The 26,763-nt window shown below is 42.7% G+C and overlaps 1 protein-coding gene across 10 annotated transcripts in view; it reads right to left on the reverse strand.

Moving 5' to 3' along the window:
• The window catches only part of FOXP1 (forkhead box P1), a 706,173-nt gene that overhangs the window by 413,488 nt on the left and 265,922 nt on the right, over positions 1-26,763 (reverse strand). For 9 of the 10 annotated variants that reach the window (XM_075998545.1, XM_075998535.1, XM_075998540.1 and 6 more), the window contains one exon: positions 25,825-25,891. The exons of the other annotated variant lie outside the window; for it this stretch is intronic. The gene's annotated coding sequence lies outside the window, so the exon portion shown is untranslated. The remainder of the gene's footprint in view (positions 1-25,824; positions 25,892-26,763) is intronic. 10 annotated transcript variants of the gene reach the window in all.

Raw genomic sequence — 26,763 nt, forward strand, 5'->3', positions numbered from 1 at the left:
CCAAACTGCTATTTTTTTTTTTTATTTTTATTATTATTTTTTTTTTACATGATTAGGGTATCCTTAGATCAAACTGCTATTTTTAAGAAACGTGAGCAGGTAACAGAAACCAGGGGCAGGAGAGGCGAGAAGACAGCCGAGAGGAGAGAGGACAGGCAGGGCCAACCCGGAGGTCACGATCTAGAGAGAAAGCTCTTTGGGGACAGCTACTAACTACGCACAAGCAAATTCGTGTTGCAAGGACAAGGCCGAGGAAAACTCGATTCTGGATTTCTCTGATGCAAACTTCCCCCCAACTCCCTCATCTCTCTGATGCTCTGTGTGAGTGGCATGCAGGGAGATGATGACAAGAGCCGGTTTCCAGCCGATTTCCACAGGAGGAAGGAAGAGCATCAAGGGTTTTCTTAAGCCAAAATCAACCAGGAAAACGAGGCCTCCAGGAATTCTCACCGGAATCCCCACGGGGTATAGGATCAAGGGTCAAGCCAATTTTATTAGAATCTCAAAAGTCAGAGTGACCTCGGTGGGACAGATGACATCTCCAACTATTACAGCAAAAGCCCTCAGTAATACGGCCAGTTGGAGACTCTCGGAAGAGAGGTTGACAACAGTGCAAGTTGACGGTGGCGTTGACAACCTGTGCCATTCTGCAATATGTATTTTTTTTTAAACGAGTCTCAACAATCGCGAAGGGTTTCCGTGCATTTCACATTACTGGCGGCCTAAGTAGCTTTTTACTTTTAAGGTGTTCCAAACAACTCTAACCACTTAGTTAATGGCCATGCAAGGCGTCGAGAAGCAGGAGTTTAAGGCAGTTCTACCACGGGAAGGTAATTTTTGTCAGGGTGACATTTTCTAGAACCCTAAAAAGCAATCGCTTAATGGCATCTTGCAAAAGGAAAAGAAAAGGGCACTACAGCCCCGCTCCTCGATCCATAAACACAGAAACAGACTTGAGCCGTCTTCCAGCATCTCTTTGGAGGGAGGAAAAACAAAACACGACATTAAGGACCCAGAAGTGTGCACTGTTAACCTTTTTGGTAAATTAAGAAGGAGCAAGGTGAAGGGAATTTAAAAAAAAAAAAAAAAAATTCCTAAATGCAATATTTATTGGCAAAAGCAACGAGCCTCTCCTATGGGCTTCTGCAGATGACTGGGTTTTCAAAGGAGAGAAATATCAGCCCAAAGGAAGAGTGAGCACGTGTACTGACCACACTCTTAGCCCTTATTTCATGACATCATGGCAATCTCGTTGAATTCTGTACGATCCTATTATAAATCGGTTAACATTTACCAGAACATTTAAGGCTGCCAGGCTTCTGTGTGGGAATGCATTTTGGGGGGGAATACAATCCTGCCTGTTGGCCTGAACCCCACACACACGCTCAGAAGTAAACCCCGCCGTCTTCCCTCTCCTGCTCCCAGGCTGCAGCGACAAGGAACACAACTGTCCCCGTCGGGCTGCTCGCAGGGGAGACTGCCGCCCACCCTGCCCCTCCACTCCCCAACTTGCTAACTGCGGTGTGAAAGGCTCCCAGGAATACATATGTGAGCTTAAGAGAACAGCGCATGCTCATGAATAAGATACATATACAAATACACACAGCGATCCATATGAATGTATATGGGAATACATATATAAATATGTACATGAATATGTATACAAACATGAATATGTATAGGTATGTGTCTGAAGCATGGCCTACAAATCTGTCATCTCCAATGTGCAGAAAGATTTTTCTTTATCTCTTAAGGCTGATTTATACCCTGGTCTCCTCCTCCAGCCACTGTCTTCTTCCCACCCCCCCACCCCCCAATCACTAAATGTACCAGTGTCCCCCTCTCATCTGGCTTCCGATCCCTGTCTCCAGCCCTGGGTACCCTTCACAATCTCCAGTTCTGCCTGTAGGTTGTGTCACTTTCCAGAAAGACGATGCCCCCTCCGGTGGCATCCAAACCTCAGCCCCTCTCCCCCCCCCCCCAGCCTGCCCTCTCTCTTCTGTTGCCAAGTGCTAAGAATACCAGCCCGATCCTTCCAGCCATCTATGTCTTTCACACCAAGTCCAGCCCAGAAAGAAAAAGAAAAAAAAAAATGTTAAGGATCTTTGGAGCCCTCCACCATTGCCTTTCCCATCCCTTCCAACACCCTACTGCGCATTCCTATTGAGGCGCTCCAGAACTATCAGTTTCCTCTTGTCTGGGCCCCTCACTGTGTTTCTATAAAATGATGACAGATGAATTATCCCGGAGTGCAGCTCTGACCAAGAGGATTCTGCTGCTGCTCCGAAAACCCCAGTTGTGCCCCTGGCAGTGTGGCCAGTCCTCAGATGGCTGGTTCTTAATTCCCAGAGTCTAATTTGAAATCTTGGCTCCATCTCCCTCCTGAGTGCCCGTGGTTAAGATGACACGACCTTCTCAAGTCAAATTCCTCATCTGTATTGTTATCCATGGATGAAAACAGAAACCCCTTTCTTGGATGCTCATAAGGAGTAAAAAAAAATACACAACGCATGGTCAACCACTGACCTTGATGTCTTGCCCATAACAAACGTCATCTGCCGTTATTAATATTACTTAATGTTACTGAATAAATTCCTCACTTCTTAACCCGAATTTGATGGCCTCCGTGGTCCTATGCCAGCTACCTTTCCAACTCATCTCCTCCCTCCCTCTCTAAATGAGCTCTATGTACCAGTCAAAAGGAATTGTTCATTGTTCTCTTTGGGTACCAAGCTTTTTGGCCTTTGTTGCCCATTCACTCTGTCGCTATGAGCCAAAAAAAAAAAAAAAAACATCTCCCTTCCTTTTAACCCAAATATATAATGTTTACATTTCCAGCAAGCTCCAGCTTAAATTCTTCATGGGAGCAAAGAAATAGCTCGCATTTCTCTCAACACTTTATTCCTAAGGACAGAATTTGAGTAGGATAAGAGGTGAGGGAATCCAACGATGGTCTCATGTGCACAATGGGCTCTAGAGCTTCTCTCAGAACACCAAAGCCCAAAACTGGGTTAATAATTTCATCACCTTGAACTCCTCTACTATTAGGCACTCTTTCTTGGTTAATTTATTACTGATATAATTGAAATAATGAATGATTTCATATCTGAAACATCTAAAATTATATTTTTCTTTTCCCATTATAAGGAAGGATTTTAGATGCTTTAATGAGCCATCAGAAGAAGAAGTTTGAGCTATCAGTGAAACCACTTTATACCTAAATGACTTAATATTGCCTGTAATCTGTCTCTTTGAAATCGTATTGTTTATCCCACAAAAAAAAAAAACGTATCAACTTATCACTGTACAGTATGAACAAATGTATAACAATTCTTAAAAGTGACATCTGCATCTATGATTATCACACATTGTAAACTCAGTAACCACACCCATGTCACCTTCAAATGGTATTTATTAAGGCCCCATATGTTCATGCTGCATGACAAAAACAAAGCCGTTGTTCAATCCGGCTTCTATTTATTTCAACATCTAATGCTCTTAAGAGAATGGGTGGTTCTCTGTGATTGAAAAAGTTTGTAACTGTCAAAACAAGAAACTGACTCGGTTACAGTCAGAGGCTTGCAGTGCCAATACCAAACCAACACCAGAGCACATAATAAAAAGGAAAGTTCTGTCGATGTTTCCTGAAAGTCTGTTTCTATGCATTGCCCATAGATCCAGCCAATTCATAAAGGGATGAAAAGTAAAAATTCTCTGCTGTAATATAGCCAATGCAGCCAGTGGATTTCCTTTTCTAACTTTATTTTTTTTTTAATGTCCTGTAGACTCATCGTAAATCATTTCCAATCTAATTCTCTGGCTTCCCAATTTTAACTGTCGGCCTTATTTAAAGAATGGCCTCTATATATTTAACAGATTCCATATCCATTCTGAGAGCTAGTAGGCTAAAAAAGAAGATGTTCTAAATGCATCATTCAACTGCATGACTTTTTAAGCAGCTTAAATGTGAAACGGCCCAATTGTCTTACCTAGCAGTGATCTGTAAACTACATAGATGGTTTTCCACTAATGAGGAAAATTATAGCTTAGTGTACATTTGACAGCTCGCCCTTCTAGGCTTCAGGTAAACTGTTTTTATAAATGTGTATTTCCTAAATCCACCCAAACACGCATTGCTTCATCACTGACAGAAAACAAAAATTCAAAAGAAGAACATAACTGCAAATTTTCCTTGTATCTTAAGATATGCATTTTAACACTGGTGTTTTATTTTATTCTTTTTAAAAACCCGGAGACAATTAGGGCTTTTATTAAAATTAAAAATTAAATGAAGTTTCCTAATGCACAAGGTAACAGTTTGATTCTTAGGTGCTTTCATGGGTCCTCAGGGGAGAAAAAGGGAAGAATGAGAAAAAAACTGTAGTGGCAGTTACAACAAATTAACAACATATAATAAAAATGCCATAAACATGCGGCATACATAATAAATCTAATCAAGTCTACGAGGCGGGCAGATAAAAATGATTAACTGCCGCTATCCTTGAAAAGAAAAGAAAAATTCTGTCCCCTGTTATTCATCACAGCTAATGTTCTGACCCTAAATCTACCACGGAGATCGAATGGTCTCTGGAGTGAGTAACACACTGTACCAAGTAGAACGGCCTTTTCACTTCCTATTTTATTTTCTCAGAAATCAGGATAACAAAGATGTCAGAGGGACTTTTTAATTCAAGGTGTGGCTTTTGGGGCGGTGTTAATAAAGGTTCTTAGAATCTTTGTGTGTATCAATAGAAATTTTAAGGTACCCCCCCCCCAAAAAAAATCTAGTCTTTGTGTCTTGAGAGGACAAAATTACTACCTTATCTTGAGGCAATACTCAATTGCTTTTTATTGGCCGCCTACATTCGTTTCCTGATTCTGACATGGTGCAAATTCTAGAAGGCCTACAACCACTTAAGAACCCATACGCTAAATCCGTAAGGTGTGCTTCTAAGTTTCACCTAATACCAATGAAGCAAAATGGAGGCTGGCCTAAAAGGTGGGTTCTGTAGCTAACCAAGACCTGGCCAACTTCCCTGGGTGACACTCAGGTGCCTCCTGACAAAAGATCACTTTGACAGCCAGTGGTCTAAGACTGCTTTGCTCTTAGAACTGCCGCGACAAGAAGGGTCACCTAAAAAGCGAGGATGAACATTCTGACACGTACAAAATAAATAAAGACGTGAAATAAAATAAGATTAAAAAAAAAAAAAAAAAACTGAAGAGGTTCAAATGAACAAACTCCTACTTATTCCTCTAAGGAAAAACAAAGAGCTTTCAGAAACATCTCCTCTGAGACATGTAATAGAATATGAGTAAATTATAACAATTAAAAACCATTAAAGATAGAATAATTGAGAATACCTGTTTGGGTAACAATGACTTTCTTGAATTCCTCATAACAGAGGGTCTATTTTTAATCACTCTTTTTGTAAAAAAAAAAAAAAAAACTTGCATAATTTCACAATAATTGCGGATTTTTAATTTTGATACATTCACAAGAACATAAAGCGAAAACCATAAATTATACTAACTCCAGCTGTTAAATGTTGGCATTTTGTCTTTAAAAAAAAAAAAAAAGTGGAAAAATCTGTTTCCTTAAACCAAGGAAATGTGGGAAAAGGCCATCTTGCCAGTGGAACCTTCGGCAGCAGAAAGCTCGGGCTGTGGTTTCTTGCAGAAGCAGCAACTCCACTGAAGAGGTTGCTGCCAACGCAAATACTGTTTGCTTTCACACCCAAGAACAAACTGTGTGCACGGCAAAGGCATGGAAGGGCTCGGAGCAGCTGGAGGAGACTGCAGGAAGGTAGCAGTGGTGTCAGAGCTACTGTAAACTGGTTCTCACCTTCCTATCAGCAAGTTGGCTCCCAGGAAAACAACGCAGTACCTTCACCTTGGGTCCCAGCAGCCCGCGGGCAGGACCTGCTAGAATTCAAAACCTCCCTCTTTCTAAGTCAACAAGCCAAGAGACTTTTCAGAAAAAGGAAAAATAATAATAATAATAATAATCACCCAAACAAATGAAGCATATATATATACTCCCCATCGGTGGGATTGTAAAGGGCCAATGAGGTTGAGGTTTAAAAGGAGTCAGGAGGAATTTAATTTCCGTATCTCAATGCAACATGCAACCCCTTCTCTGGCAGCAGGAAATGCAAAGGAAGTGTGTTCCCTGCAGCCTTGCAAACCAAAGGCAGAAAGCTCTGCCAAAGCAAATATCACTGCAAGGAGAGACCCTCCTCATTATCCTCATGCCCATAGGATGGGCGACAAGAGGGGTATGCCAGGGGCAGGCAAGAATTCCACAGGAAGAGGGAAAAACCCTAAGTCTCCAGAAAGTAAAAAAGGTTCATTCCAGGATGCCTGTCTGTTCTAGTTTCATGTAAACAAAGGTCAACTTCTCGTTGGGATGGAACCATTTCAGTCCCAAGTTAAAAATGGTGAAATAAGAAAGGTTTTAGAATGTCCTTTGCCCATATCGCTGCAAAATAAATAGTTAAAATTACTGCGCAATGTCATGTAGGTGGGAAGACAAGAGCCCTCCCTCTGAGATGAGCTTCGTGTTATCAAACCCTGCCTCCCCATGGCTGGCCTGCTGCATGTCCGAAATCAAACACAGTTATTTTAAGGGAAAAAAAAAAATCCTTTTCAAAGTAAAAAATCGAATTGTTTGCTTACAAACCCTTGCTCTCTCTAGGTTCCCCTGGACACTATTACTTAAAAGAACTCACAAAAATGTCAGGGGCTCAAAACATGCATAGGAAGGAAACAATGAATCTATACAAATGGAAGATCTAAACATTCCCCACTTGCAACGATCAAGTTTACTTAAAAGCAAAAAATATCGCATATTTCCAATTCTAGATCGGGACCTCATCAGGTTTCAATCTTAAGAGTCAACTTTATTGACTTCCTCTAGTTTAAAATTAGAAACCGTTTTTTTTGGTTTTTTGTTTTTTTGTTTTTCTGACTGTTGTAACCACCCACCATCGATGGCCCCCACTATGAAGAAAAGTTTTATGGTTTAGACGCAGGTTGAAAAAAAAAAAAAAAAATCTGTCCCACTAAACAAAGACTGCCTTTCTTTCCAAATAAAAAGGAGTCTAAGAATTTTGCCTACTGTTTCTCCCAAGACACAATCGGACACTGCAAAGTCTCCCGGCCTCCGAAATGATTGATGTGATACCACTGCTTTCTTTCATCACTCCCTACCTCGTCTGGTCGCTGGTGAGAACCATGGCAGCCACAGAGGCGTGCTTCGGCCTTCCGCTCGTGCAGCCCTCAATTCTCCAATGCCAGGTTGCTGCCAATGTCCTTGCAGTCAACAGTAAACAGGCCACCAGGTTCAAGTTAACTGCAGAGCGTTACTACACTGAACATCTGGTCATGAATGAACGGATTGCCCACTAACTCTCAGCATTGGGCAGCTGATGAAAAATTCAACATTTTCCTTGTTGGCACAGTTGTTTTGGAGAATTCTCTAGAGCTTCCTGAATTATATTAAGAAAATTTCACTGCAGCAATCTCTATCTGTGAGAACAGCTGGTGTTGTAAGGGATTTGCTGGTCTCTCTCTGTACTGGGGCACCTCGTGTTGGATCAGGACACTTTTACTACGTTTGTCCTTGAAAACTTAGCCTTCCCGCGAAGGGACTGGGCAAAGGGACTGGCAGGAAAGGCAGCTCCCAGCTGCTGGACTCAACGTGGCCGACCATCTTCACTCAGACTGGAAAATCTATTCCCCACCTAAGAGGACTTTAAGATCAGCATAGCTCATTAGGAAAAAAAAAGAACTGTCTCGGAATTTTCTTTGGGAAACACGTCTACATGGTAATGAAAAATATTGTTGGCCTCCGAGATCAGATTGGCCCTATCAGCACTATACATTGTCTGAAGATTTTCAGTGGAAAATAACAGTCCCTTATAATAAAACCCAACTAGACGCAATGTGTCCAAACATTACTTTCCCACCACATAACTAATTTTAAACTCAGCCAAGCCTTGGATTAAACCTAAGGGTGACACAATTAGAGCAACTCAGATGTAATATGTCGTATTCTGCTCAGCAATGGAAGAGGTCACAGTGACAGAGGCGGGTGTCCGGTGACGTTTAAGAAAAGAAATTCGCTCAAAACACAACGGTAGCATTTAAAGAAATTAACTTGTTAATGGATATATGTGATATATTATTATTCTTTTTTGTTTAAAAAAAAAAAAAGGAAGTGGTAAACTTAAGTCAAGCTAAATTTAGGCTATTATCTATGCAGCATAAATTTCACTTCTGTGTATAAATGCTAACTTGCATATTTCTCCATGGTAACTAAACTATGATTAAAACAACAGTGAAACCAGCCTTTAAAGCCACCTGTTTAACTAGGAACAACCTAATTTACAAAAATACTTAAACTTCGGAAATTTCATGGGCATCTATACCATGCTTTCCCCAGTAGAAAGCTCACATTCCCATGAACACATAATTGCAATGTGCTTGGCCTAGGTCGTAATCATTCTTTTTTTTAACTAGTGTGATTTTTTCATGTATTGTTCATTCTAACATAAGTGGTATTTAAGATTATAAAGAATAAGACTCTAATAACTCTTTCCAAAAAGGAAGTTATTTTACCGCTTGGAAGGGATTAATTTACCTAGAAAGTATCTTCACATTTTATAAAAAGAACTAATGAAAGAAGTGGGAAAATTCTAAACTGAAATGACTATTTGAGATGGCAAGACACATTTAAACTAATTTTTTCTTTTATTGAGATAGCCCTGTAATTTACTAATGAAGAAATGGGCTATTTTATTGGTGAAATTAAGGAAATAATTATAATATGTCCAAGAATAGTAAAAATGTAGGTATAAGCAGTATTTTCTTATTTAATTATAAAACATAAAAGTAGATTTGAATGTGAATCATTTTGAGACCCTAGAATTAGGTTTCGAATTTAAATACTGAAAACCCCATGAAGTTGAAACATAATCATAATAGGTTAGGTTTGGTGTGAAAATCATGACTCACATTCATGACACATATTCAGAAATGCCTCATACTAAAACTTTATTATAATCAAAAATTGATTCTCAGTTTTTTTGTCTCCTGGTCTTTATATGATGTAATGTCTAAGGCTACATTTCACACAGTTAAGTAATGATGACTATGTAAGACTCATGATTAAAAAAAAAAACCCTCATAAAATATCACAATTTATAATTTTATGTATACTTGCCTCTCTAATATCACGTACATTTACAGAGTAGATGCTAATTAGATAACAATGGAATTACTATAATGTCTATAAAACCTGCCTTTAAAACCAAATTCTGTTAAAAATAGTCTTTTCAACCTGACATAGCCCATTTCCAGGGTCATATTTAAAATAATTAGCACCACTGCTAGTAAATGTTCTAATAAAACTCAAAAGTGATTTCTAAGCAGAATGCAAAATTCTCTAAAACTTAACAATAAAGTCTTCCAGTAATCTAAGATAATCTTTTCCAAGGGGTGTCTATGAAATAAAAGAAGTGTTAAGATTTTAGAATTCAGATTCCCTGAGGCCACTTACATAGCTCCTGAAAGCTAATCTTGGAGAACTGGAAGGATGGACTCATCATCCCATCTGATTCTTTGACACATACAAATGTTCTTCTGCCGAGCAGAGCAAGAGTTTCTGAGAAGCGGATGGAGACAAAAGTCTGCTCTTGCATCAAAAAATGTCATACCTACAGGGCCCCAATTTCCAAAAGAGTTAGCAGCTCCCAAAGAACAGCAGATAAATGTTCACATCCACCAGGCCAACTCCAAGGCACTCAGCAATTATTTTTAGAAGTGCTAGATTTGTGTCTTATAAGAACAATTGTGAGGCTGGGTGTGGTGCCTCACACCTAGCACTCTGGGAGGCTGAGGCTGGAGGACAGCTTGAGTTCAGGAGTTCGAGACCAGCCTGAGCCAGAGCAAGACCCCGTCTCTACTAAAAATAGAAAAATCAGCCGGGTGTGGTAGTGCATGCCTGTAGTCCCAGCTACTAGGGAGGCTGACACAGGAGAATCGTTTGAGGCCAGGAGTTTGAGGCTGCTGTGAGCTATGATGATGCCACTGCACTCTAGCCTGGGTGACAGAGATCCTGTCTCCAAAAAAAATAAAATAAAAAAGCAATTGTGAGGCTTCCTTTTTGAGACAAGTTTTTAAAACTAATAGTCAACCCTCCTTTTTAAAGAACTGCCCCATATTTCAAATCCAGTCCAGCTAAGAGACAAGAAATCTCGGAGGAAAAATTCCATAGACAGTGGCCATCTGCTCCGACATCCTGGACCTTCGAAAAGAATGTCAAACAGGTCACCCCTGAGTGTGAACCAGTATCTGACAATGATTTAAGGAATAAGGAAACTATATCCATCATGGATTTGTCTGTTAAATTTCTCCAAAAGTGATTTAAAGTCTCTTTAATGGATAAAAACATTCATTTTTAGCACTTTGGGGGGTGGCCAAAGCGGGAGGATTGCTTAAGGCCAGGAGTTCAAGACCAGCCTGGGCAACAAAGGAAGATGACATTTCTACAAAAAAGTTAAAAAATTAGCCTGGCATGGTGGTATGTGCCTGTAGTCCCAGCTACTCCAGAGGCTAAGGTGGAAAGATCGCTTAAGCCCAGGCATGCAAAGCTGCAGTGAGCTATGATGGGGCCACTGGACTTCAAGCCTGGGAAATAGAGCAAAGACCCCATCTCTTAAAAAAAATGCATTTTTATAATTAAAAAAAATAGGTATTATTAATAGGCAAGGTGATCAATTGAAGAATCATTGATAATAGTGACCTCATAATTGTATACGATTTTATATTTGTCAGGTGGTTGCAAGTCATTTCATCAGAGCAATCCTGTGTCAATTATCAGTCTTGCAGATGAAATAACTCCTCGGAGACACTAAATGGCTTGTCCTGGAAGTGTTAGGATTTGCTTTGGGACTCTAGTTCCAGTGCTCCTTTCAGTATTCCACCTCTTAATTAAAGAACTGAACTGGCTAATCCAGACAGATCATCCACTTCCCCCTACTTTGTACCTGAAGACGGTTTCACTGATTAAATTATTTAGACTTTGACTGAACGGATTCCTGGTTCCCTTTTAGCTTGAAAAATCACAACTAGAACGACAGAGCTCAGGGGGTCACAGGACCCTCGCTACCTCCTCTAAAGTGGCCCGGAGATATCCCTATTCCATCCCTCTATTTTTCTGCACAGCCCTTTTCTCAGATCCTGTTATGCTCTTTGTAGTCTCTTTAATACCTGTACCCTACTAGGATATCAGCGACTCAACAGCAAGTTCTTGGCGGTCTTGTTAAAAGTTATATTCCCGGTACTTACAAACACTGCTTGGCATGCAGAAGGTCTTCAATAAATAATTGGTAAATGAATGAATGAATCATATCCCACATCCTATCAGTCTCCAATAACGTACCCTCCCTCCCCAAGAGCGTGAAGGCCTTTGATATGGTCAATGGTTCGCAAATTTCCTGTATGAATGGGGTGGGGGTGGGGGGTTAGTTATAGATGATTTGGCTGCATTAAAATGTGTTGCAAATGCTCTGCAGAGAAAAAAAATATTATATCGAGTAAGAGGCATCTTTGAACCACTGGGAAATGCAGATGGGTTACAAAATGCTACACAAATCCTTTCCATGTTAATTAATCATCTAACATAAAGGAGGAAGCAGGGAGAGGGTGGGAAGGAGCAGCTCGGGCTTCAGTTAGGAGGAGGGAGAGGGCAGGGCTGAGTCAAGTCTTGGAGAGTTCAGTCTGGGTTAAACTCAGGCACCACACTACACAGAACCTTGGGCACTGGCACCTAAGCGCATCAAAGCATGGGAAGAGTCCTGCAAGTTCTATGGAGCAACGACCAACAGCAGGAAACTTGGTAAGTTTCAGGGGTGACCAGAAATCTGGTGCCCAGTGATTGCAGCCATACCTAGCAGGGAGTGAGTGCTCAGCCCCAGCCTTGCCCCTGTGCAGCCTGGTCTCATTTAATTCTCAACTCAAGCCCAGGAGGGAGGGTATCACTTCCATTGTGCAGACGAGGAAACTGGGCTTAGAAACTTCTAGTAACCTGCCGAGTTGCAGAGCCAGGATCTGCCCCAGGAAGTCTGAGTCAAAGCCAAAACTCCTAACCCACAGGCTTGTGCCCCGGGAGGGCAGGCCTCAGACCGGTCACTATAAATAAAGCTTTTAGGAGCCACAGTGAGGTGGCATCAGGCCCGAGGCAACCCACCTTCAAGTGACACAAATTCCAGTTGGGTAGGGAAAGTCAGGCACTGGAACATTCCACGTGATGACATTGACAGACAGAATACACACGCTTACGGGCAAGACTGACGGCGTCATTGGTGGGGCCCGGTGCAAAAGGAAAATTTGGAAGCCTTTGTTCAAAATTTCGGGGAAAAGTTTAGGGAGACAGCAGCAGCGGAGCATGGGTCCCTTCTGAGCGTGGGGTCTGGCGGGAGGGGACGGGTCCCACGCCCGTGGTGCAGCCCTGCTTCTGCGTGTTTTACTTCTTCGAAACTTTACTCCTTGTATTTCGGTTTTGCTCGTCTCTTTATAAGGTTCAAAGTATGAGTCATAAAGAATATATATATATATATACATTTTAAAATGGAGCAGACAGAGGCAAGGAGGGGCGGAAGCATGGGTCCCTTTTTTTTTTTCAGAAAGACTCCGTGCTTTCGGCTGTCTGAGGGTTGGGTACCAGCCATCGGGTGGCGGTGCCTGGCATTGCACAACCAGAACTTGGGAGGCAAAAACCCATTTGGAAGGAACCACATCTAACTGGGTTCCAAGGTCTCAAACTTTAAATTGAGAGGATTGCAAAAGAGCCATCTAAACTGCTCCATGCATTACGTGGATAAGTGTCTATAATTTGGGAAAGTTTCATCTGAAGGGACTTGCTAGTGTTTTCCATGCGATATCCCGGATGTAGGTTATTGATGTGTGTGGATTCTTTGGATTCATTCAAACACGTTTCGAATGTACGTTCTGTGGCAGGCAATGCGATCGGCCTTGGGGACACAGTGACGGTCTCTGTGAAACTTATAGACTGGACCCAGGGCAACAAACACCGAAGGACTAAGTGTTGCAAATGCAAGTGCAATCACCAAGCACGGTGACGCCTACAGGAGCCAGCAAGCCTGCGCCACCATGGGAGAAAACAACAGGAGGACAAAGAAGGTCACAGTACTCTGAACATGCCACCAAAGCTCTTGCTGGCCTCAGGGTTAATCTGAAGAACTTTGATGTCTTCAACTCACACTATTTAAAATAATTCTTCTATCCACACTGGAAGAGACGGGAAAGTTCCTCTGTTTAATAGAATTCCAGGTCGCAGTCTATATAGACCCAGCCCTGCAGTGTCATTCTTCTCCATATAAAATTTTAAGAGAGAAAGAGAAGGAAGAAGGAAGGAAGGAGACAGGGAAAAAAAAGAGAAACAGAGAGATCACTACCTTTTGACCACAGAATAGCTTTAAGATAGAACCATTTTCTTCTTTTTTCCCTCCTCCTCCTCCAAAAGCCCCCAAACACTCTTAGAACCACTCATAGCTTCTATCACTGCAGTGTCTTAACACTATTTTAACAGAGCTTTGTGTGTGCAAATAATACTAAAACCAGAAATTGTGCCTCTTTCCTGAGAAGCATCCATCTAATCTGATTGTATATATGTCAAGACGGTTTGTGTCAACAGTGCTTAAATAATATCTTGTCTCCCCTTGCTTCTGATTTCTTTGAATTCTCATATTAACCTCTCATTTTTTATTTTTTTTTTTTTTCTGAAACAGTGCTGGGATTTTCCCTCTTTGAAACTTGACAGACACGTAAGATATTTCAGTTCTTGCTATGAAGCACTGAAAGCAAACTGAAAATATCGCCAGCCCTTTCGTCTCATTAGTTTCCTTTAAACACCTACTTTGCTGGTATAAGCTGATGTGAACCTTTCTCACCCTGTTTAAATTCCGACATGAAATTTGTACACAACAATAAAACATGTGGCTCGTTTGTCATGCTTCCATGAGCAACTATGTCGCTCCCACCAAGAAGCACAGGCTGGGTGTGCGGAGTGATTGCGTTCCCATTTCACATCACTCAATTGAGCCTTCTGGAAGAAAGCTTTTAACAACCACATCTGGCCTTTAATAAATCACTGCACTTTGTCTTCCTGCCAAAACTCCTCCTTTATCTAACTTACATCTTCATGATGAGATAGGAAATCACGCATTATGGTGGTGACAAACAATTGTAATTATGTCATTAGTAGCCATTTAGTCTACAAAGGTATTCGAAAAGGAAATACAATGCAAAATGAGAAATATAGGATAATACACTGATCACAGTTCTAATCCGCTTTGACTTCACGAGTGTAAAAAGCACAGCAGGCAGTAATGGCATACCACTTTACGAACTATGCAGCTATTTTATTCCCCTATCTACTTAAAAATAAAAAAGCATTTAATAGCTTGATTTAGACATAAAAATTATTTGTGATGCCTCGCTGATTATAATATTTATGTTTCAACTGTTCGCAGAAGTGACTTTCTATGTTAGGAAAGAAACTTGAGTTATTTGGGTTTAGAAAACTTAACAGCCACACATACGTGCACGTTTGTACATATACCGCATGTATACGTGTGGATCTATATGTGTACCTATGTATAGGTGTGTATATATGTATGTGTGTATATATTACACACAAAAAAACACACACACATAGATATTCCTAAAGGCATCAAACAACTTCATAATATACCTTCCTAATGATCCCAAATCGTGAAGACAAAGAAAAACTACAAACTAGAGATTGATGAAAAAGGTGATTAATTATACTTAGGGATAAAATATCCTTCATCCTATCATCTTTTGAAACCAGTTTCAAAATAAGTAATTCCTGGATGTTCCTAAAGTTCTAAAAGCCTATGCACTTCCTCAAAGTCCGTAAAAATCAAATGCACAGAGCAAAATTCCAACACCCACCCAGGAGGAAGCACCAACTAACAAGTGGGTGCGGGAAGGGGGCTGAGAACCTTTGATGACCTACACCCTCCTTAGACGGAGCATGATGAAATTTCCTCTTACCACATCGCAACCTTTGAAATGCACACATCTAAAATATGTAAGAGCAATGAATCAGACGGCCCTGTGGTCAAACTTTAACGAGGGCAAAGTCATTTCACATGTAACTTCGGTCTGCTACTCCGACCTCCGCACTTCTTGCAAACCTTCATTTTCCCATGAAATCTCTACATGAGACCCTGCAGATGACTCTCCGAGTCATTCAAACATTTTTCTTCACCTGTGAACTCAAAAAATATCTAGCAACTGCCTGCTATGGTCCACGTCAATCTGTTAACCTGAAGATGATTAACATGAAGACACAGTGACAAAAAGTTGAAACTTGGAAAGCAGATGCCAAATTTGATTAACACATGCTAATGATTATGATCACTATTTGCAGATGCATACATTTTTCTTAATATGATAAGCTTTCGTTTTTCACTTTGCACTGGGCAGCGTATGTTTTCCTGAAAGAGTTTGGAGGCGAACTCATCTTTTAAAAAAAAAAATGCTTTGCTAAGTATGTGAAATATTATGTATATGTCACCAATATTGAGGTAAAGCTTGTCAATATCATTAACCTGGCTGGATCAACCCAGGGTTGGCATGAATGCAATGAAACCATTTATTTCAAAATGTGTATCAATTTAATCGAAAAAGTAGGTGGTTAACTGGATTGAGTGTTTATGAGGCACACACCTTCTCTGTTTTATCAATTTATGTATAATTATTCCTCCACATTTACTTTTATCTGAATATAAGACCTCAGATTTTCAAAAGATGCTTGGGAAGTAAACGAAGCTGAATTTTTTTTTTTTTCCATTAGTTTTATTTATAAAGAGAAGAAACTCCCAGACCGGTAAAATTCATTGTGTTAGATGTAGACACCTCCCCTTCCCCATTTTTCAATTCACTTGGGGAAGAATTAGGAAGTGGCTATTTCAGACCAAGAAAGTAAAATCACAATAATAAACAGAGGCTTCAGAAGAACATATCCGGTGGAGGGGGGCGAGGGTCTAAATTTTATAAAAACAGAATAGTCTTCAGCCAAATTTACCTGGCTTGGTTTTCTGCTAATCGGTGTGTCTCATGTCTAAGGCTGAGAGTCCTTTAGTCTTAGAGTCTCCCCTACCCCAGACTCGAAAAAACTTTGACATTTAGAATTTTATTTTTTCTAAGAAAAGCTTATCTGAAACTCACATGCTTCTCTGGTTACATATGAAAGAAATTGTACTCACATCAACATTATCTTTATTTATCAACTCCCCTGCACACTGCCCCCTGGGTACCAACAGTTCAAAAGTTCAAAAAGGTTTTTTGAAAATAAACCAAGATAGAAAACAGGCACCAATGCCTACTTGGAACTTACATTCTCGTGCCTTCTAGCATTTTCCAGATGCTGGATCAAGAGGAATGATAAAAGAGAGGCAGCTGCCAGGGGAGGGTATCAGTTGGTGGAGATGGCATTTCTCATATTGACTGAAAAATTCGTCTTGTCCCCACAAGCTGTCAGGCCTAGGCATGCACTCAGAAATCCTTCCTCCCTTTTATCCTTATATTTTTTCTTCTCTTTTCTTCTATTTGTATTTGCTGTTGCTCCCAGCATTCCTCTCTGGGCTTTTGTTAGCTTCTCGAAAGCAGTGGTGGAGAAAGTACACGGACAGGTCTGTGTGCTGGACAGCCTTCCCTGGGCTCTCGAAATCTCTCTGCTCTCGCCCTGGACTAACTGGCTGATGCCTTCCTTCTCTACATCTTGTTAAAAACCCGCAACTATAGACGAGGCTCCCCTTCCAATGGATAGAGTGGACGGACACCACGATGCAAATCTGAATCCATCTGTCATTAGGCACTGGGACCTAAAACAGCCATCGCTTCTTCCTCGGGGCACCGATACACCCCAGCCGGAAGGCAAGAGTTATTCTGCACACAGAGTCAACCCCCAGCTTCACCACCAGGTTGTAAGCTCCTTGAGGGAAGGAATGATACCTAAGTATCTTCCCCACTTGGTGCGCTGGCAGGCTCCAAGCTGGGGCTCGATAAACCTCAGGAGGTGCAGGGAATTGTCACAGTAATTCTGCTCCTGAGTATTTACTCTAAAGAAATTCTTGTGCATGCCAGAGATGTTTACTGCAGGGAAAAACAAAATTATAAACTTCCATCAACAATGGAATGAAGAAGCACAATCCATCGTCCAATGATGGGATACTGTATAGACTTCTAGCAGGGTGAGCGAGAGTTAATTGACGTTGTATCTTTTTCAAAACCAGTTGCTGAATTTAAAAAGCACGAGGTAGTTAGGATATAATGTAGTTTGATAATTGTAAACTTGTATACTTGTATGGTTTGATACTTGTATACTTGTATAGTTTGAAACTTGTAAACTAAATGCACACTCTCCCCAAAAAGGCTACCTATGCAAGTAAATGTATAAAATTGGAATGGAATGAGGTACCCCAAACTCCTGATGGCATTTGCTTCTGATGGAAGAGGAAAGGCAGAGGGGATCTTAGCTATCGCTGTAATGTTTTATGGCTTTTAAATCCATCTAGAAGCAAACAGAACAAATATTAACAACTGTTCATTTAGGGTAGAGGGCGTCCAGATGACTGCTAATCCTTGCATGCTCCTCTAACTTTTTTTTGCATGTTCTGGACTCCCCACACTCCCCCCACTCACTGCCAACTTAATTCTGGAGATGGTCTGAAAATCTCTCCATCAACTGGGTTGTCTTTGCACACACACTTAGCCAAGTGTCTTCTTCATTAGATGAAAGATTTTTTTTTTTTTGAGACAGAGTCTCACTCTGTTGCCCAGGCTAGAGTGAGTGCCGTGGCGTCAGCCTAGCTCACAGCAACCTCAATCTCCCGGGCTCAGCGATCCTCCTGCCTCAGCCTCCCGAGTAGCTGGGACTACAGGCATGCGCCACCATGCCCGGCTAATTTTTTGTATATATATTTTTAGTTGGTCAATTAATTTATTTCTATTTTTGGTAGAGACGGGGTCTCGCTCAGGCTGGTTTCGAACTCCTGACCTTGAGCAATCTGCCCGCCTCGGCCTCCCAAAGTGCTAGGATTACAGGCGTGAGCCACCGCGCCCGGCCAGATGAAAGATTTTATAAGCAAAGCCAAATCCGTGTCTCAAGAGAGGAAGTTTAGTGTTTTGTTTTGCTTTGGGTGGAAATATCATCACCCAGATTATCTGGAAATCAGCAATAATGATTTCTTCCAGCTCGGAAAACCCTAGTGTGACCATGCATGGCCTGTGCATGTCCCCAGACTCTTGAAATGAGCTGTTCTGCTCAGTTCCAGCTGGGACAGCAAGTGTACAACCCTGATATGACAAAATGCTCACGTGGACCTCCAAAACCTGGAGACAGCGCTTTCAAAAAAAAAACATGTGGCTCACCCCTGAAAGCTTTTGGGCGATAGCTGGTAGAAAAGAAGAAATAGGACATGAAAATGAGGGAACAGTTTCAAGATCTGGACTAGGATTAAAGGATTATATGACATCAATAATCCTTTTATATATATATATATATTTGTGTATGTCTGTATATATACATATATATCTCCCAAATTTATAAGAAAGAGTTTATTCTCACTCTGATAAAAAAAAAAGTGAAGGCCCCAAGGAATGATAGAATTCCAAAGACAACAAAACTGCCCATCAAAATAAATACCATGTGAACAGAAAATTTTGAAGACGATCGATTTTATTTGCTTTTAATAATACTAATGCCAATGATAACAAAAGATATTGTATTTCTAAAGCAAAAGAGACTTAATGGTGCTGACCTCCAGATAATTACCTTAAAAGAGGGGAATGGCCAATGGGGACCCCCAAGCCACTGGGCTATTTCTTTTGGAAACAGGCCTTGGTTGTTACCTGTGACATTGTTAACTCGGTTCCCTGTAGTCACAGGGCCAAGGTGCAGGTTTTTTTAGTGACACTTGACCAGGTTTCTAAAAATATTGTACAAAAGGCCATTAAGCAACCCCCCCCCCCAAAAAAAAAAAAAACCTGGAAAAAAAAACCCCAACCCATAATTGTTGACTTTAAATATGCAGGCAAAAGTCAGAGTAAATAACAATAATTTGCTTGGAAGATTGTTCCATACAGCATTTCACAGAAACCCAGCATACAATTCGCGAGAAAGTGCAGGCAAATTAATTGTATACTTTCACCTTTTCTTCTCGACTCACATATGAGAAGAATAACATTTTACCCCACACAGAGAAGCCCCATAGGCCTCACAGGGTTTTGAAAAGAAACTAATCAATAGTATCAACTGAACCCGAGATTAGATTAAACGGCAGACTGCTAAGAGTCCTCATGCCCACGGCTTTCAAGCTCCTTTTCCCTGACGGCAGGCACCGGGGCCACATGGTTTATCGTGCAGAGACTGAATCTGGGGCCAAACGCCACCCCCAGCCCAAGGCCCGACACTGGTAATGGCCTGTGCTGCACCTGCAAGGCCGCTGCACCACCGGGCACGGCGGCCTGCCATGGAGGCCTACGCAAGGACAAGGGGGCGAGCAGGCGTGGCCCCGACGTCAGCGAGAGCCCCAGGTTCAAGTCCGGGCTCCTCTGCTCAGTACAGGAGCGACCGTGGACACGGGGCTGAACTTTCCCAAGGCGTGCCATCCTCCACTGCGGAAAGGTGTACAATAATAATAGCAGCTACCTCTGAACGCAGCTGCGAATACAAGGCGTGGCCCTGTGAATTGCCCAGGCCCTGTGCATACTATTATCTCGTCAAAGGAAGCTACGTTCTGTGCATCCAAACCATCATCGTGATAAGAAAAGAAGCAGTAGCTGCCATTTAGTGAGCAATCAGCACGAGAGATGCACAACACCTGCCCTTTCCGGAGTGCACAAGCCTGAGTAGGAACTCACAGCACCCCCATTTTACAGATGGGAAAACTGAGGCCAAAGGAATAACTTGCCCAGACACCCGGCCAGCAAAGAGCAGATGTTGGATACTCATGCCACGGCCTTAGGCCCTAAACGAGTGTCCAGTTGTGTCTGGCCACACATCAGAATCACTTGGGGGACTTTCAAAATGCCGATGGCCAGCCCCCCCCCCTCCAGGCCAATTAAACAGGAATTACTACGGTGGAGGGCCCAGGCATCAGTATTTTTTTTTTTTTAAAAGCTTTGCAGGTGATTACAACCTGCAGCCTTGCTTAAGAACTACAACACAAGGCACGTGGTCCTTCCCCAGTGAATTCGATTCCTCTTGATGCTACAATAAATTGTCACAAATGTAACAGCCTGAAAGAACACACATTTTTTTTTTATCCCACAGTTCTGGAGGCCAGAAGTCGGAAATGAGCTCTAGTGGGCCGAATATCAAGGCATCCACAGGACTGCAATCTGTCTAGGAGAGAACCTGCCTCCCCACCTTTTCAGTTTCTAGAAGACTGTCCGCATTCCTTAGCCTGTGGACCCTTCCTGTCCATTTCCCTTTTCCCCTTTTTTCGCTTGTTTTTAATTGACACGTAATAATCATGTGTGTGTGTGTGTGTATGGTACAGTGTGATGTTTTCATACATGTACACATTATGTAAAAAATCAAATCAGGGTATTCCACTTTGAAAGCCACCGGTATTGGGCCAAGTACTTCCCAAGCAATGATCCCATCTCTCAGGCTCCTTGTCTTCACCCTCTCTCTTCTACTTTTTTGTCCTCTTTTTTTCTTTTTTGTGACAGGGTCCCTGCTTTGTCACCTCTTAGGCTGGAGTGCAGTGGCACAATCGCAGCTCCCTGCAGCCTCGAACTCCTGGGCGCGAGCGATCCTCCTGCCTCAGCCTCCCAAAGTGCTGGGGTTACAGGTGTGAGCCACTCTGCCCAGCCCCTCCTCTACATTAAGGACCCTCGTGGTTCCACTGGGCTCACCTGGATACTCCAGGGTGGGCTCCCCATCTCAGAAGTCAGCTGATTAGCGATGTTAATTCCATGTGCAACCTCGACTCCCCCCCCAGGCCATGTAACTGTCATGTTCCCAGGTTCTAGGGACTGCGATGCAGACTTCTTTAGGGCACCATTGTTCCGACCCCCCACACCTGACAATTCTGCCTCGAGGTCACGATGATCGTGGGCAAAGTGACACATTCCAAAGGTGCCTTGAAGCCTCCTGCTTGCTTTACGGTCTCAACAGGACTACTGTACTTGACCCTGAAACGCAGGTGTCAAGTCCAGCGCTCGGAGCCTAGAAGGTGCTCAATAAATACTCGTGGAAGGAAGGAAAGAAAGGATCTTGCCTTTCTCCCGCCACGACATGGCACATTGGCCGTGCTACCATGCTCCATAAAGAGAGAGCTAACCCGGGTTGTTTCTAATCGGGTAGTCACGTGAGCCATCTCCGCTTGGTTCTAAATGCAGCGACGCCACAGTGCTCCCTCGCTAGGAGCCACACGCCACCCAGCTCCCCAGAGCCCAGAAGCCTGCATCTAATTTTACAAGTAGAGCTTGGAAGTCATATGTCCTCCAACTCGAATTTTCTTTGCCAGTGGCCACCACAAAAAACAAATGACTTTTTCAAGTCGGGTGCTTTGCACTGGGTTTGAGTGTTGGGTTGTTTCTTCTGAGGCGGGGGTTTGGGGGAGGGGGTATGGGGGGAGGCACTTATTAAAAAAAAAAAATCATGCTTCTAATCCTTAAAAAGACTAAAATAGTTTCATCCTTTCATAACCTGTCATCACGCATGTTTTTCTAAAATTAAACACATATGGCTCAAGCCAGAGTTACAATTATGCACCATATTATGTAATTATCTTTTCAATTTATTACTCCTCAAAATAGAAAAAGATTAGTTCATGTTTCTTAAGTCTGAAAACATATGGCCCGAGGATTGTAAATGACATCCTATCTTTGAAAGAAGTTCCAAGACTAAACAACACACAATACTCCCTTCAGAAAGGCCATATGTGGTATCAGGGTTGGGAGATACAGAGAACTCTGTGTGTGTGTGTGTGTGTGTGTGTGTGTGTGTGTGTGTATACATCTTTTTGCTTTCTGGCCATGTCTTTGATGCCGTAAAATATTCCTGCTGGCAGATCATAAACAGCACTAAAATAGGGACCAAAAAAAAAAAAAACCAACAAAATCTCCATTTCAGCATTTCCTATTAGCCTGGTGCACTTGGGCCCTGTGTAATTCACAAGGCAAAGATTCCTGCTCATCTGGATGTTGCACAAGCCAACATGCATCTCTCTCTGCAACTCAGGAGCTCTGTGCCTGCTTCCCTGGCAGCCGGTGTACACGCTATTCTTCCTGTGACCTCCTCTGAGACCTTCCGCTTGACCCCTCTCCTTGTCTTCCTCCATCGGGGAAGGGAGGAGTCAAGCAGGGATCTTCGTGGCTGCCAACGACTCCTGGGCGGCTTAGTTAAGAGCTTGACAACATTCCCACCCTCAAAACCGTTCTTCAGGGGGCTTTGCAACTTGAACACTTTTCATTTGCAACAGGCGGAAATGTTTGCATCGGGCTGCCAACCATAAAGGAGATATTTCAGAGACAATTCAAACTCAAATCAGTTTAACTGTTTATTCTGTGTCGATGGATATCAGAAACGAAATGCTGCAGTGAGTGCGTTTCTGATGCCTTTATATTTCCCCTTAGCAAGAAAGGGTGATTTTTTAAAAAAAAAAATAATAATAATAATTTTTAAGAAGAGCAAGCAAGTTGCAAACCAGCTAATCAGGCTTGCCCAGGGCCGCCAACTACCATGCACGCATTCACAAGCTTTTTAGATATGCATCCTGCCAGGGATGTCCGGCAAGAAATAGTGGATTTCAGAATTCTTTTCTGCAGGAAAATATAATTCCCCGATGGGTCGATGCCAACAACTTGCAATGGTGTTTGTTGCAAAGCAAATTTTAAGAACGGAGCATCGGATAACATTTTTATTGATGCAAGTGGAACCTTTTAGGTGAGATATAGTAAAACGGTTCGAGGAGATTTTGCTCTGCCATGATGCAAGAGTTACTCATTTTTCAGAGCACAGAGACAATCCTCCCCGTTTGCTCTGAATGGAGAACTAGAGGCGGGGGAGGGGGGAGACCGGATCCCCAGCCTATCATATTCATTGCACAGCCAAATACAGAGAGCCTGGTTTCTAATCACTGGGATGACACTACAGCCCAGTAAAAATAAACCACGAAGTTGGCTAGAAAAAGATGTGTCTTAAGACCGCAGAATCAATGAACAGATCTTTTGGGCTACATTCTAACGTTTACTGAAGCTTTGGGACCAGAAATGCCCTGTTCAGGTTTTTTGTCATTCAATGCAGATCAACACTGACATTTTTTCCCCCAGCAACGTGTAACAGTCCAGTGAGGAAGGAAAAGTGTGGCTGCAGATTAATACGGATGGCATGGGGTCTCTTTCTGGTGGTGGGTCTCTCCCTGCAGGGCCGTTCATTGTACTCGCTTGTTCTCCTTCTGGAATGTTCTTCCCGCTCAGATGGCCTCGTGGCCCCCTTAAGACTCGGCGCCATCCTTTTCTTCCTTATCCTTCCTAAGTAATGATAGCACGTTCCTCACTTACACTTTCCATTTCTTCGCCCTGATTTATTTTCTCCATGCCACTTCCCAACACGAGCCACGTCGGGTCTCGTTTGAGTTCTGCCTCCCCTTCCATACATGATGCAGGTGCCACGAGAGCAGGACGTGGCTTTGTCTGCATGCCCAGCGCGGGACATAGAACCTGGAGGTCACCAGCAACGAGGTAGTTTGTTGAGCGAACAAATGCACAAGCGGATGAACGAATGAGTGAGCGAACAAATGCACAAGCGGATGAACGAATGAGTGAGCGAACAAATGCACAAGCGGATGAACGAATGAGTGAGCGAACAAATGCACAAGGGGATGAACGAATGAGTGAGTGAGTGAGTGAATGGGCTGACACCACAGGCTCTGTGTCCCCTTTGGCAGGTAAAGCTGTCCCTGGCTGGACAATCTCACTAAGGCTCCTCTAGCTTTTTTTGAATGAAGAGAAGCCTGAATCGAAATGACTGACCTTGAAAGAAAAGAGATCTCAGGCTCTTTCTGAAATCAACAGTGGGAAAATTTAAGACAAAACACCTTGAAATAAAAACAACTTAGTCCAGCAAACAGTTCGGCATTCCAACTGTGGAGTGACAATGCCTGGGTTCGAGTCTCAGTTCCTCCCGTGAGAGCAGTGTGGCCTAGCAAGTTATTTTCTCTCTCCAAACCCCAGCTCCCTCGCCTGTCAAATATATGGTTAATATCAGGGACCTGACCACTCGGAGTTTGGGAGAAGACACAATAAGGTACTGCAAAGAAAGCACAATGCTCACACTCAATTGTGCCTAGGAGTTATTTTCCATCTCAAAAAAGCAAATAAGTAGGCTGAAAAGATTTGAGATATATTATTGATCTTGTGATATTTTTTACTGAATTAACTGCCCACAATTTTTCTTAAAAGGTAAAAAAAAAAAAAATCCGTTTCTGTATCACAGCTGATTACATCATTTATAGATTTCAGGTGAATTATTATTATTATTTTTTTTTTTTGTTGAGACAGAGTCTCACTCTGTTGCCCAGGCTAGAGTGAGTGCCGTGGCGTCAGCCTAGCTCACAGCAACCCCAATCTCCTGGGCTCAAGCAATCCTCCTGCCTCAGCCTCCCGAGCAGCTGGGACTACAGGCATGCGCCACCATGCCTGGCTAATTTTTTGTATATGTATTTTTAGTTGGTCAATTAGTTTCTTTCTATTTTTTAGTAGAGACGGGGTCTCGCTCTTGCTCAGGCTGGTTTCGAACTCCTGACCTCGAGCGATCCCCCCCACCTCGGCCTCCCAGAGTGCTAGGATTACAGGCGTGAGCCACTGCGCCCGGCCTGAATTATTTTTGTTTTGAAATTTTTTTCTATTCCAAGAAATGATGGTGTGCTTTCAGCTGTAGCTTATCCTTCCTGATGCAAAAGTAATTATTCACAAAAGGCTCTGCCTTCCTCATTCCCCAAAAGTTGTGTCCCCGTGCTTAGTCAAAAGGGGCAGCCATGTGTTTTTAAACTTGCCTCCCAAACTGGATCAACGTTTCCCGTGTCCTCCCCCAAAGGATTAATGAAACAAATGTCAAACACTGCTTTGATACATTTTTAAGAATTCCCCCCCCAAACATCAGATTTTGCGTTTCTGATGTCTCCGAGGGCTGTATCATGGACTAATCAGGACTTCACCTGGAATATTATTGCTTTGTTCCATGACAAAGTTGAAAGACACATCACATTTTTGTCCTTTGCATAGGAAAGCAATAAATGCCTTTTCCCCAGAACATTTTTTTATATGGCTTTTTTTTTTTTTTTTTTTAAATGACTGGTGTGCATCTATTTTCTCACCTAGCGCTCCTGTTGGGAGCTGACTGGAGGTATCATGTCATATCATGCATGGCTTCATACATGTAGCGGGCAAGCCACTGAATCCTGGAGATGCAGGTTATTAGGCCTTGCTTTAGGGGCTCCAAGGTTAGTTGTGTGCAAAGATCTGGAAGAATCTATCCACTCTCTGAGGGGTACAGTGGGACATAAACTAATTTTTAAATTCGCATGTCCATGGGTACACTTTGGCATCACGGAATCCACAGGAGGTAGGTCTACAAATCTGTAGCCGCCTTGCTCCATTCATTTCTCTCTTACGAATCTGTACCAGGCCCCTCTCCTGGTGAACGAACCAGCCTGTTGTGGAATTGCACTGCAGGTCGAATGGTCTTTTTACCTTGTTTTCTGACCACGTGATGCTGGCAGGTAGGTGGCAGGCGAGGTGGTCTCTTACGGAGAGTGACCTATAAAAAGGGGCATCAGTTAAATCCTCCTCCGGTGGGGCGGAACAAGCAAGCACCACCAGCTCTGGAATGAGGGAGACTTCCATTCCAACACAGTCTCCACCACTGAGAACTCTGAGCCCGGGCGAGGTGCTTACTCTCTCTGCAAGCTTCAATTTCTTCATCGGTGATCTGGGGTGCGGGGAGTGGGATCCCCAAAGCTCACCCCAGCCCCTGAGAGGTGGAGACACCCAGTGAGATAAGAAACATGACGGTGCCCATCACTGTGGCTGATAGGGAAAGCCCCAAAGCCTCAAAAATGACAAGGATTGGCCGGGCGCTGTGGCTCACGCCTGTAATCCTAGCTCTTGGGAGGCCGAGGCGGGCAGATTGCTCAAGGTCAGGAGTTCAAAACCAGCCTGAGCAAGAGCGAGACCCCGTCTCTACTATAAATAGAAAGAAATTAATTGGCCAACTGATATATATATAAAAAATTAGCTGGGCATGGTGGCGCATGCCTGTAGTCCCAGCTACTCGGGAGGCTGAGGCAGGAGGATCACTCGAGCCCAGGAGTTTGAGGTTGCTGTGAGCTAGGCTGACGCCACGGCACTCACTCTAGCCTGGACAACAAAGCGAGACTCTGTCTCAAAAAAAAAAAAAAAAAAAAAAATGACAAGGATTGTCCTCATTACTATAAAAAGTCGAAGTGCTTCTAAACAGACCAGTCCCTATCTTGCCCTGTGGCAGTTGTCTCCTCCTACAGTCTTCAAAATGGCCTGGTTTTTGGAGCTCTTTCTCCTGTTTGGCATTCTAGTCAAAATCCTTGGGACCTTCCTCCAAGAGGCTGAGGTGGCCTGGGGACCCCTAGACTTGGTCCTTGTGTCTGGGCGCCC

Source organism: Microcebus murinus, chromosome 28 (assembly GCF_040939455.1).
Source record: "Microcebus murinus isolate Inina chromosome 28, M.murinus_Inina_mat1.0, whole genome shotgun sequence".
In the NCBI taxonomy this organism is placed as follows: domain Eukaryota; kingdom Metazoa; phylum Chordata; class Mammalia; order Primates; family Cheirogaleidae; genus Microcebus; species Microcebus murinus.